We start from the raw sequence: 13,127 nt of genomic DNA on the forward strand, positions 1-13,127 counted from the left end.
GAAACAACAAAAACTCTCACTGTCGCCCTGATCCACTCCCGCCTAGACTACTGTAATGCTCTATTAATTGGCCTCCCTCTCACTCGACTCTCCCCTCTCCAGTCTATCCTTAATGCAGCAGCCAGGGTTGTCCATCTGGCTAATCGTTTCTCAGACGCGTCCGCTCTTCGCCAGTCGTTACACTGGCTGCCAATTCATTACAGGGTACAATTCAAAGTACTTGTTCTCACCCACAAAGCTCTCCACAGTGCGGCACCCCCTTACATCTCCTCCCTCATTTCTGTCTATCGGCCTAACCGACCGCTGCGCTCTGCAAATGACTTTCGACTAACCTCTGCCCTAATCCGTACCTCCCACTCCCGACTCCAAGACTTCTCCCGTGCTGCGCCAATCCTCTGGAATGCTCTACCCCAAAATATTAGGACCATCCACAATTTGCATAGTTTTAGGCGCTCGCTCAAAACACATTTGTTCAGAGCGGCCTATCACATTCAGTAATCAAAGTCATGTTTGTGTGTGTGTAGCCCATTCACTATCTCCATCTAACCCCCACCCCCTGAAGATGGCTGGACCGTCATTGTAAATACATCATTGTAAATACAAACCTGTGCTTTGTATCCCCCCCACCTCATTGTAGATTGTAAGCTCCACGAGCAGGGTCGTCTTATTTCGCTCTAATTATTGTATTGTTAACGTTGTTACTTATGACTGTTGTGTTTGAAACTGTTCAACTGTAAAGCGCTGCGGAATATGTTGGCGCTATATAAATAAAGATTATTATTATTATTATTATTATTACACAGTGTCAGCGATCAGCTGCTGAGACTGAGCCAGGACTCTTTGTTCTCCAAAGAGTTTCTGAGACATCTGCGTCAGATGCTTAACCTGTTCAGAAAGAGTGTGCATAGGATCCATCACACACACAGGTGAATGGGAGCAGAGAAAAAAAAATGGTATGGGTCAGTTATAATGTCAGAGACACCGCAGTACACTCGCTCACAGAGCCAGTGCACGTGTCTTGAGTACAGAAGCAGTGCTAAAAGATACCTGTGGAGACGGGCAGCAGAGGTGACCATGCGTGCTTCAGGCTAATAGTGTCAGGGTCCAGTCAGCGCTGGAAAGTAAAGAGGCACGGGACCTGCGGACACTGAAACTGAATAATCTGCACGGGACCTATGGTCATGTGACTGCAAGGGGGCGGGGCTTAGCGTCCTGTATTCAGATAGGACAGGACACCATACAACAACTCAGAGTCAGGCAAAACAGAGGTCACAACAGTACGGGCAAATGAGGCACAGGAGGGACAAACAGACGGGTAGTCAGACAGAGCCAAAGGTCATACACAAGAGGGCGACGTGGTACCAAGTGGACGAGCAGAGAGAAGTCGGGTCACAAGCAGAGAGTCATACACGAGAGGTAGCGCAGTACAAGAGGGTCAGGCAGAACTCGTAACAGGGACAGAACCAGATCACAACCGAACAAGCAAGCAAGATATCAGGCACAAGGCACACGTATACAAGAGGTCACTTAACTCAGCCGAGGGCAGGAGTATAACTGACACCGGACCCAGGTCCAGTGAGCACTAAATAGCCTCCTGCTGCCAGAGAGAGGCAGCACAATTAACCCATAGTCTAACCAGGACGGGTCAAAGCGAAATCCCGTCCTGGATCATGACGAAAGGCATCCAGTCCCTTCTTAAATTTTAGTAGGGAATCACTCATTACAACATCATATGGCAGAGAGTTCCATAGTCTCACTGCTCTTACAGTAAAGAATCCACGTCTGTGAGTATGCTTAAACCTTCTTTCCTCCAGACGTAGAGGATGCCCCCTTGTCCCCGTCACAGGTCTAAGAGTAAAAAGATCATTAGAAAGGTCTTGGTATTGTCCCCGCATATATTTATACATTGTAATAAGATCACCCCTAAGCCTTCGATTCTCCAAACTAAATAACCCCAAGTGTAATAACCTGTCTTGGTATTGCAGACCCCCCAGTTCCCTAATAACCTTGGTCGCTCTTCTCTGCACCTGCTCCAGTTCAGCTATGTCTTTCTTATACACCGGAGACCAGAACTGTACACAGTATTCTAAGTGTGGTTGCACTAGTGACTTATATAGAGGTAAAATTATGCTCTCCTCATGAGCATTTATGCCTCTTTTAATGCATCCCATTATTTTATTTGCCTTTGCAGCAGCTGCCTGACACTGGCCGCTAAATGTGAGTTTGTCGTCCACCCATACACCCAGGTCTTTTTCAGTGACTGTTTTGCCCAGTGTTTTACAATTAAGCACATAATTATACATCTTGTTCGCTCTACCCAAGTGCATAACCTTACATTTATCCCCATTAAAGCTCATTTGCCATTTATCAGCCCAAGCTTCTAGTTTACATAAATCCTCCTGTAATATAAAATTGTCCTCCTCTGTATTGATTACCCTGCAGAGTTTAGTGTCATCTGCAAATATTGAAATTCTACTCTCTATGCCCCCTACAAGGTCATTAATAAATATGTTACAAAGAAGCGGGCCCAAAACTGACCCCTGTGGTACCCCACTGCTAACCGTGACCCAGTCCGAGTTTGCTCCATTAATAACCACCCTTTGTTTCCTATCCCTGAGCCAGCTCTTAACCCACCTACACATATTTTCCCCTATCCCCATTGTTCTCATTTTATGTATCAACCTTTTGTGTGGCACCGTATCAAAAGCTTTTGAAAAGTCCATATACACCACGTCCACTGCATTCCCTTGGTCCAGTCCGGATCTTACCTATTCATAAAAGCTTATCAGATTAGTCTGACAGGAACGGTCCCTTGTAAACCCATGTTGATATTGGGTCATAACGTTATTCTTCTACAGATATTCCAGTATAGTATCTCTTAGAAAACCCTCCAGGATTTTACCCACAGTTGAGGTTAAACTTACTGGCCTATAATTTCCAAGTTCAGTTTTTGTCCCCTTTTTGAATATTGGCACCACATTTGCTATACGCCAGTCCTGTGGTACAGACCCTGTTATTATGGAATCTTTAAAGATTAAAAATAATGTGGTACCTATAATACTGTTACCAATAGAAATGTAATTGCAAACTGGCGCTAACAAAGTAAACTGCTAAAAGCTGCTGGCACCCTGGCAGGTATTGTGTGCAACTCTGCCGTTAAGACTAGCTTGCATAGAAATCATACCGTGGATGCCGCGCTATTAGCGTGTGGATATCTGGAGTCTGTGTTGTAAATCTGCTGTTCCAAGATGGAGAGAACTCTGGACATTAAACTGACATGTAGGTATAGTGGCACGCACTTCTGTGTGCCTCAAGATGCTGCCACAGTGTGATTTATATACTACCTATAATACTGTAAGGAGGACTATGTGGTGCCCATAATACTGTATGGAGGACTATGTGGTACCTATAATAATGTATGGAAAACTATGTGGTACCTGTAATACTGTATGGAGTACTATGTGGTACCTATGATACTGTATGGAGGACTATGTGGTGCTCATTATATTGTATGGAGGACTGTGTAGTGCCCATAACACTGTATGGAGGACTATGTGGTGCCCATAATACTGTATGGAGGACAATGTGGTACCTGTAATACTGTATGGAGGACTATGTGGTGCTCATTATATTGTATGGAGGACTGTGCAGTGCCCATAACACTGTATGGAGGACTATGTGGTGCCCATAATACTGTATTGCGGACTATGTCGTGCTCATTATACTGTATTGCGGACTATGTGGTGCCCATAATACTGTATGGTGGACTATGTGGTGCCCATAATACTGTATGGCAGACTATGTGGTGCCCATAATACTGTATGGCGGACTATGTGGTGCCCATAATACTGTATGGAGGACTGTGTAGTGCCCATAATACTGTATGAAGGACTATGTGGTGCCCATAATACTGTATGGTGGACAATGTGGTTGCCCATAATACTGCATGGTGGACAATGTGGTTGCCCATAATACTGCCTGGAGGACTATGTGGTGCCCATAATACTGTATGGAGGACTATGTGGTGCCCATAATACTGTATGGAGGACTATGTGGTGCCCATAATACTGTATGGAGGACTATGTGGTGCCCATAATACTGTATGGAGGACTGTGTAGTGCCCATAATACTGTATGAAGGACTATGTGGTGCTCATAACACTGTATGGAGACTATGTAGTGCCCATAATACTGTATGGAGGACTATGTGGTGTCCATAACACTGTATGGAGGACTATGTGGTGCCAATAATATTATATGGAGGACTATGTGGTGCTACATCACATGCTCTCAGTGCAAGAAATGCAAGTCTATGAGATCCAGAACGAGGCTCTCATACACTTATATCGATCAGAGACCTCTGGCTCGCACCATGAAACACTGGAGCAGCCAGCAGATCACAATCTGCAGGAGACGGATCGGAGCGGCGGCAAAAGCATATGAAAACACCGGAAGGCGAGTATCAGACAGGGGGCAGGGGTCTTGGATTTTCAGCACCACTCTAGCTGGGTGTTTTCTCTCCAACACTGCTGCGCGTCAAAGGGAAACATACATGGCTGCAATAACGCCCCCTCTGTGTGATTTGTGCTGCTCATGGATCAGGCGAAATGAATCAGATGATAGGTTCCCTTTAGTGCAGGACTGAAGTCTTGGCTGTGGCCTGTTGGCAAACTACACATCCCAGAAGTCAGGCATCAAAACACTGAAGCTTGTATAGCGGTAGTAAACCTGACTTTGTCACAGAATTGGGGTAATGTAAAGTGTTATATAGGGCTGGAAGTTTATGGACTATATTTTGGCAGTGCTGCACAATTCACTTAAAGAGCACCTGCAGACGTCCATGAAAATCGGAACGAGCATGGACCACAATGTATGGAATGTCCACAGGTCCAGAACACGATCACCTTATAGGCATACACTATATGGGGCAGTCGAGTTGTGTTGAGAGACGCGCGGACAGTGTGTGCACTGCGGTCCATCCTCGGCCAGAGTCTCACGGAGCCCTAACAGTGATTGCAATGATAAACCTAACCCTGCTATATCTATTAGTTACTGCAATGTGACTATTTATGTATGGGTCAGTCTATGCATTGCAAACAGAAAGAACAAAGCCATGCTGGGAGTAATCGATTTATTAAGTACCCCCCGTATACAGAGCTTACATGAGAACGTCGCCGGTGTAACCTCATCTCTCAGGGACAATCTGCCCCTCCTGACTGCTTTAAGCGCTTCTCGGCTTTCATATTATCTGTCACTTAATGTTTTCTTACTAATAATCAATTAACATTGATCCACTCCTGTGAGTGCTCAGCATTTCTGCCTTTGGACATATAAATACACATAAGTTATTATCTCTATAGAGACCAAAACTCAAAAGATCTGCACATCACAAGCCTACTACTATCATAAATACAAAGCTAGACATACCGTCATCAAGAAAGGCACACCGTCAGCACTGTGTATAAACACACATGTACATCTGCCCAGCATGCTGAGCGCAATAAATCACCATAAAATATTATATTTACTTATCAACCTTAGGATCCATGCACATGGCATGGTATGGCAGCAAGCTCGGACTGGCCCACAGGGTAACAGGGGAATCCCCAGGTGGGCCCCTGTGCAGTTCTGGGCCCCCAACTCCACTATATGGATAGTACTTGGCATAATTCACTTGAATCACTCTGTACAGAAAAAAGCAGCATCTCATCATTCATTAACCAAACTACCTAACTAGGAAATAATTGGTATAAAGATTACAAATTCAATTTTTACCCAATGCTAAGGCTATTAGTGCCTAGAAAGGTGTGATCACACATGTGTTACTGGTTTGTCTGCCTCAGTATAGTGTATGTAAGCTGCTGTGGTTATTCATTTATGGCTATGAATGAACTGTGCTGTTGATGTATCTTCCACGCATCAGTGACTATGAGAACGTTTCCGTGATCCGGCACTGGCACATCCAGTTGTGTTCCATAGAAAGCTTTCATGCTACACAAGTCATGGACACTATTGCCAGAATCTGATACGGTTCCCCACCAAATTATCATTTGACGTATAAATAGCCTTATGAAACCATGCCTAATTAGAAGCGCCATACAAAATGGTACCTAAAAACCATTGCCTTAGGTTGGCTGAATATATGTGCCGTGCCACACACTATAAATACTGCCATACGGTGCTTACATAATGCTATACAATAATATTAAAGGGAACCTGGCACCAGAAAAAACGCTATCACCATGCAGATGTGGGGTTAATCTGCAGGTTAATAGCGCTACCGGCCTGGTGCCTGCACTTAGTTGAACGCTGCTGGCAGAAAAGTAACTTTTTTCCTCCCGGCAGCATTAGGTGTTTAGGCACGGGTTCAGTCACCGCTCTGATGCAGAGCCAGTGTCAGTCAGGGCCAGGAGCACGGTTTCAGCTGCTGCTCTGTATAGAGCGGTGACTGAGCCTGCAGCGGCGCCACTCCTGTGACTGGACGAGGAATAAAGTTAATTTTCTCCCTGCAGCATTCGTCTAAGTGTGGGCGCCAGGCAGGTTAATAATGCATTTTTATGGGGCAAGGTTCCCTTTAAGGTTCATGGTGCTCAGAAGCCTAGTAGTAAGGTAATCTGTGGTAACAGAAGAAGCAGATGCACTCACCCTTAAAGGGAACCTGACATGTTGAATACTGTCTCTGATCTGCAGGCAGAATTTTATAGAGCAGGAGGAGCTGATCATTTTGTGGGAATAGTTTAAGTGCACATTTTATTTTATTCATAGAAATCTCTGATTTGCATATAAGTCAAGTTACTCTGAATCTTAATCCACAAACCTGTATATCATTCTGCACTCAGCTTCTTCTCTACACCATGGTGTCCACAGATTGGCCACCACGCGAAACAATGTGGCCACCGAATTGGAGTCTTTTAGCCTCATTCTTGCTTTCTCTGATAAGTCTCTATAACATATGCGCCATTCTAAGCATGTGGCTGCAAAATATCACATTTGCACAGTTTCAGATGCAACTATGAATATGTAATGTGGCGCAGGGCAGTAGCCGTGGGTGAGGTACTTGTCTCCCAGGACCCAACATGATACACGAAGATGGGGGTCCTGACTTGGTGTATGGAATTTGTCTACGAGGGCACTACAGCCTTGCTGGCGGCATGACGCTACATGATGCCGATGACTTCGGCTGGCCAGGACCAGATGGTGAGAGGTTCAATGAGGGAGGCCACCAGCCAACAATAAATAGTTTTTTACTGAACAGTACTTGGTGGGAACTATGTACAATATCGAGTGCATAACTTCATGAACGTTTTTTTTACAACATGGAGCATCTTCACACAAGGTCTATCTATTTATTCCATGCTTACCTGCTTCTGCTCCAAGTTGCTCTGTGTTCACCACAACCCAGCATAGTACCATAGTCCAGTAAGTGAAGAACGACAAAAAGTGGGTGGTGGAAATCCACAGGGCGCCACACACTGAGTCAGGAACCACCCAGGTTAGATAAGAGAAGTCGATTTATCCACACAGCGCATTTCAAGGATGATTTGTCCCCTTCATAAATTGTAATCACCTGATGAAGGGGGCGGATCATCCCTGAAACGCCTTGTGTGTAGAATAAATTGACTTCTCTTATCTGACCTTGGTGATTCCAGACTCGTGGTGCCCTATAGATTTTTATCGCCCACCTTTCATCATTCTTCACTGTATCACAGCGCCAGAGCAAGATGCCAGGAACAGACGGAAGGTTCTGCAGCGCTCCAGAACCATCCTCATTCGCTCTCATTAGCATCAGCGTTGTACCTGGTACACACAACTACCAGAGGTGAGTTGAACACCTTTCCCCCCCCAACGCATATGTGTTGTAATTCTTCACATCTAACATCCTCTCTTTTTGTTTATTTTAACAGTCAAGTAAGTGAAAGTCCTGTACTCAACAGGCGGTTCCTCATACGCTTATCCATTAGGGCAGGGTTCCCCAACTCCAGTCCTCAAGGCCCACCAACAGATCATGTTTTCAGGATTTCCTTAGTATTGCTCAGGTGATAATTTCTTCACCTGCGCAATACAAAGGAAATCCTGAAAACATGATCTGTTGGTGGGCCTTGAGGACTGGAGTTGGGGAACTCTGCATTAGGGGAACTATTTTGCCATTATGGCCAACAAGTAATCTCTTTGGAATTACTGTCCGGGGCACTCTCTTCATCTCATGTTCCCTGTTCCATTCTGGCTTGTTACCCCTCTGTCTGGTGAACTGGGGCCGTACTGCTAAGTGTCCTATCCCGGAACACGTGCATCAATCTGTCCTCTCACTTTTCCTTTCTCTACTCCAGATCTCACTATCCACTACCTTGGTCACCACTCACATCAGGGACACCCACATCATGCGGCGCTGCTGACTAATCTGACCTTAGATCTACTTCTGTTGCATAATGAACCCTATCTGTCTTCCTGACAGGAAACTGTCTCTGTTTGTTTACCTTTGCCTCTCCCACCCTGTTCTCTTCCCAATTGTTAACTTTAACTGTCCCTACTGTCAGGCAAAATATCATCTATCCCTAACAAATGCATGTCAAAACACAGATTACACAGTACAGCAATATGCTTGTCTTCACGGGGGAATGTGGAAAGTATGTACATCTCCTTACATTTCTCCCTTCTTTATTGATTGCCGTCTTTGGCAAATCGAAACCTGTGAGACACCAAGTATCTCACCACACACAACATACTAAACAATATGGAGTTCTCTTTTCCTTATAGGGTAACACTGACCCAGTGCTACTTCGTTAGGACCCAGGAACCGCGACCATCCAAGTCCTTTTAACACTACATCAGTCCTTCAGGTTGACCTGGCCCTTCTTGGCAAGGATCCTGAAACAAACAAACCACAAAGTCCATCCTTCTGAGGGTAGCCTAAGCAATTATGACACACAGTCCATTAACTCACAGCTGTCCACAAGACAGGAACACAGTCCATTAGGGGGGGACATCCATCCTGGATTGGGCTAAGTCCTTAACTGAGTTTGTAGGACACTTCAGCCACTGCAATCCAGCAAGGGGAATGAGCAATGAGTGCAGAAAAACTAAGGGGAAGGCAACAAGTTCAGCCTGTGGCTAGCAGTGTGGAGGAGTCTCAGATACATGGATTACAGATTCACTGGATCATAGTTCTCAGAAACCTTAAACTTTTCTGAACATGAGGTGCAACTAGCAGAACTCGAGCTCTTCCAGCTTCTGACTCCCCGACCTCTAGCTCCAGCCCCACTTCTGGTCTTCTGGTAATGGGCGCAGTGAGCCTTATCTCCTCCTCTGATAAGGCTACACTGCCATCACAGACGGAGGCCATCTCCATCGACGATGCTGTTTGTCCACGTGACACCAGTGGTCTGCCACCTAGACAATCGATCACCCCTTTCATGATGGTCTCCTCCAGCTCCTGTTCCACCATCTCCATCAGCTAGTGCACCTGCACTAGTCCGATTCCTTCACTCATCATCATAACTTCCCACGTTATTACTTCACAATACTGTTCACTTGACTCTCCAAAAACAAATGGTGCAGGCCTCTTCGATGCTCAGTGTCCCATGTCATTGCCCCGCCTTTCACTGGGTAGGGTCTCCGTGAGCTGACCATTCCACATTTCTTTGTCACCACCGCCCGTTTTCCTTCATCATGTTTCATTGGTCTGGCCTTCTGCTTCCACTTTGCCCTACTTAGGTGGACACCTCGTACTGCAGGCTGGCATTTTAAAATAAGAAACTCCTCTTGGTAGGCAAAACCTCTGGAGGGCTAGACAATTCTTCATGGTTTTTCGTGTCTTCTATACGTGTAGAGTGCTCGAGTGAGGTACTTGTGAAAGAGCTGCTGCTCCTGCATGCTCTGGCAACCTACAGAAAAATCGTGTCCCAGTGTGATGTCAGGTGTGGGGTGCATCACACTCACTTCTGGACCATACGCCTCCACTGGCTCCGGGCTTCCATCTTCCAGGACCGTTGCACACAATCCAGGCGACATCAAGTGCTTTTCAACAGTCAAACATTTACTTAATATTTCATGGTTATTACAGTGGAGAATGTGGGATTGGGCACAACAGGTTACAGTCTTTTCCTCAGGTACCAGACCTAACTTCATCCCTACCACTTGTTCTGTATGGAGGATCCCTTTTCCTTTTGTCTTCACTAACTCTAGGGACTCCTTTCCGCCAAGGGCAGTGCACCCCGATTTCATGACATTCCGCTATAGACAATCCGTGTCTATCTTTCCATGCAGTCCTGCAGGAGTGATGTGTCCGATGGCTTTGACGCCAGTCTCAAGGTCCGGGACCCAACCGACAGATCCGCATGGAAGAGTTATATGGCAAAACACTGCCCCGAGCAATATGTCCATGTTGGCCCTAGCAGCCCACTGCACTTGACCTCAACAGTGAACTTGCTTATCTTTTCATCTATTACCGACTTGCTTCAATCAGGACGTGCTTCCCCTTTATCATTAACTATTGTTTATCTATTTTCTATCCTTACAGAATATTACTAATAACCTTTCCCCCTTTATCTGTAAAACACTTATTCCTGCACACTAGTAAGGGGTTCCGCATAAACCCCACTATTCTACCCATTGTTATATCACAGTATATAAAGATTATATACATACACATTAAATGCAAAAAATGCATAACACTAACATAACAGAACGGCAGTTGTCTTCAGAGCAGGAACGGGGCAAGACAGTCCACATCGACACACGCCCACGATGGGCAGGACCTTTTAGTGGTCCTGCGCCACTAACAGCCATTTTAAAGTTCGTACTTGACTCCATCTTAAACCGCGTAATGGTCGCCATCCTCCATGTAACTGAAGTCTTCCCTGCATCCCTTCGTTCCTCCTGGTGTAAGACTCGATCCTGCCGTCTACGTCAAATTTAAAGTGGTGTGGTGAGGCAGCCTTGGGTGAAGTACTCTTCTTCCATGCCCCAACAAGCTATATGAAGATAGTCGTGGCTGGGCATCTGGGCTTTGTCTACGAGGGGCACTACGCCCTTGCAGGTCGCTTGATACCAGTGACTTTGGCTTGCCAGGACCAGATGATATAAAGTTTAATGAGGGAGATCACAGCCAACAATAAATAGTTTTTTACTGAACAGTAACTTGGCGGGAACTATGTACAATACTTATCGAGTGCATAACTTCATGAAAGTTTCCTTTACAATATGAAGCATCTTCACACATGGTCTATCTACTTCTTCCAGGCTTACCTGCTTCTGCCCTCAAGTTGCTGTGTGTTCACCACAACACAACGCTTACTCTATTATGGATCTCGCTATCTGTTACCTGAGTCTCCACCCATGTGAGGGACACCCACGTCACGCAGCTCTGCTGACTAGTCAGACCTTAGGTCTGTTTCTATTGCACACTGGGCCCTATCTTTCTTCCTGACCCTTCACCTTAGCCTCTCCCATTCTGAGGCAGTCCCAACCGTTAACCATAACTGTCCTTACTATCAGACAAACCACCATCTATCATGAATAATGCATGTCACAATACACATTACAGCAATACTCTTCTCTTCAAAGGGCAACATGGGCAGCATGTCCATATCCTTACAAATACAGGGAGGTATAGAAATGTGAGTGTAATAATAGATATGCCGAATGTACAACTCCTGGGATACCACACCCCCCTGTTCTAGACTGAGCCTCTACTGCCCCTTCCTGCCTCAATGCGGAATAACAGCCTGAACTAAAAATATAGGCAAGATGTACAGCTAGAAATTCAATGCATATATTAAATAGTTAATAATTAGATGACCGACAAGTTTTACTTTTTAACCCTGTAACATCTCTTGTGTGCATTATGTTGCTATAACAGACTAAAACCAGTAACATCTGAGCCCTGGTTTGTAACTATTTTCCCATCATCTGTCTTTCTGTCTTCATTTACATTGATGCGTGCATAAAAAGCTCATTTTGGAAGACTTCTGCATAGAATATCTGTGAAATTGTCATGCATCCTTCTGCCATCCACCCTCCAGCCCATCTGTTCTCTTTAAGGCTGCTGTCCTTCCATTTTGGTGCATCTCTCCAAAGCTTGAGTCCATTTTGTTGTATCTCTCTATGTACCTGGCTCTGATGACTATCTGGATCGTGGACATTATACTCCATTAGTCGTCGAGATGTAACGCTTTATTCTGTGGATTATCTCGCATATATTTAATGGATCATAAAGCTCCTTCTCTTTTTTTTTTCCACTCCTATATCTTAATCGCTGCCAATATCAGATGTGTGTACACGTTGATCCTGGCATTGTGCGCCCATGTCAGTGAGTATGAGGCTGCACAATCTGTCTGTTCCTACAGCAGACATACACAGTCATCATTGGGGAAAAGGCCTATTTGCAAAACCTCAAAGAAAACGCACAATGCCCTTGGATTCTGCACGTGAAGACATAATATATATATGAAATGAGATGAAAAGCAGCCAAATCTGCATCCAAGCAGCCTTTAAATGGTACATATTGCCTATAATTGAGGGCACGATGACAGGAGCAGGCAGAGACACTGGGTACATGGATGCACATTATACCTACACAAGATACGCTATTGCATTTTGCAAGATACATCGTCAGATCATTAAGGGTTACCTTAATCACAGCAGTCTACAGCGATGTCTTCCTGGTCTTCTCCTCGCCTTACACAATAGTGCAGGAGTCTACAGTCCCCAGGGCCTCCTGTCACAGCTTCTGCATAGTCCCCATCTGGCTAATTGTAGTCTCTGGGAGATAGGGGACTTGAGTAAAGTAAAAGGGGGATGGGGATGATGAGCCCAGAGACCCTTTAATTCTCCCCCTTGAAAAGACTGACAGAGCCCAATGGTGCACTGCTCTGATGCTTTGGGGGTGGGTGAGTGTAGGAGGCTGAATCTTGCGTTGATGGAGGGAGAGGAGGGTCAATGATGAGGATCCTCCTATTTTACATCGCATCCCTATGGAGGTCAGTCACGCCCTGAGCTCAGTACCACACTGGCTGACGCTTAACCCTGTTCAGCACCAAGGACAGCAGCACCACGAGTGCGAATAGCTACCAGCTCCGCGTGTTGGCCGCTTGGTAAAGTCTATAGGATTTCTCTCCGAAATGAAGTTCA

General features: G+C 45.4%; 1 protein-coding gene across 2 annotated transcripts in view; it reads right to left on the bottom strand.

Annotated features, from left to right (window-relative positions):
- Positions 1-12,895, bottom strand: part of MAP3K12 (mitogen-activated protein kinase kinase kinase 12) — a 189,517-nt gene extending 176,622 nt beyond the window's left edge. For both annotated transcript variants that reach the window (XM_073546222.1, XM_073546220.1), the window contains exon 1: positions 12,628-12,895. The gene's annotated coding sequence lies outside the window, so the exon portion shown is untranslated. The remainder of the gene's footprint in view (positions 1-12,627) is intronic.
- Positions 12,896-13,127: the final 232 nt, after the last annotated feature.

The sequence above is a fragment of the Dendrobates tinctorius genome, unplaced genomic scaffold (assembly GCF_039654945.1).
Source record: "Dendrobates tinctorius isolate UK_male_01 unplaced genomic scaffold, ASM3965494v1 ptg000145l, whole genome shotgun sequence".
In the NCBI taxonomy this organism is placed as follows: domain Eukaryota; kingdom Metazoa; phylum Chordata; class Amphibia; order Anura; family Dendrobatidae; genus Dendrobates; species Dendrobates tinctorius.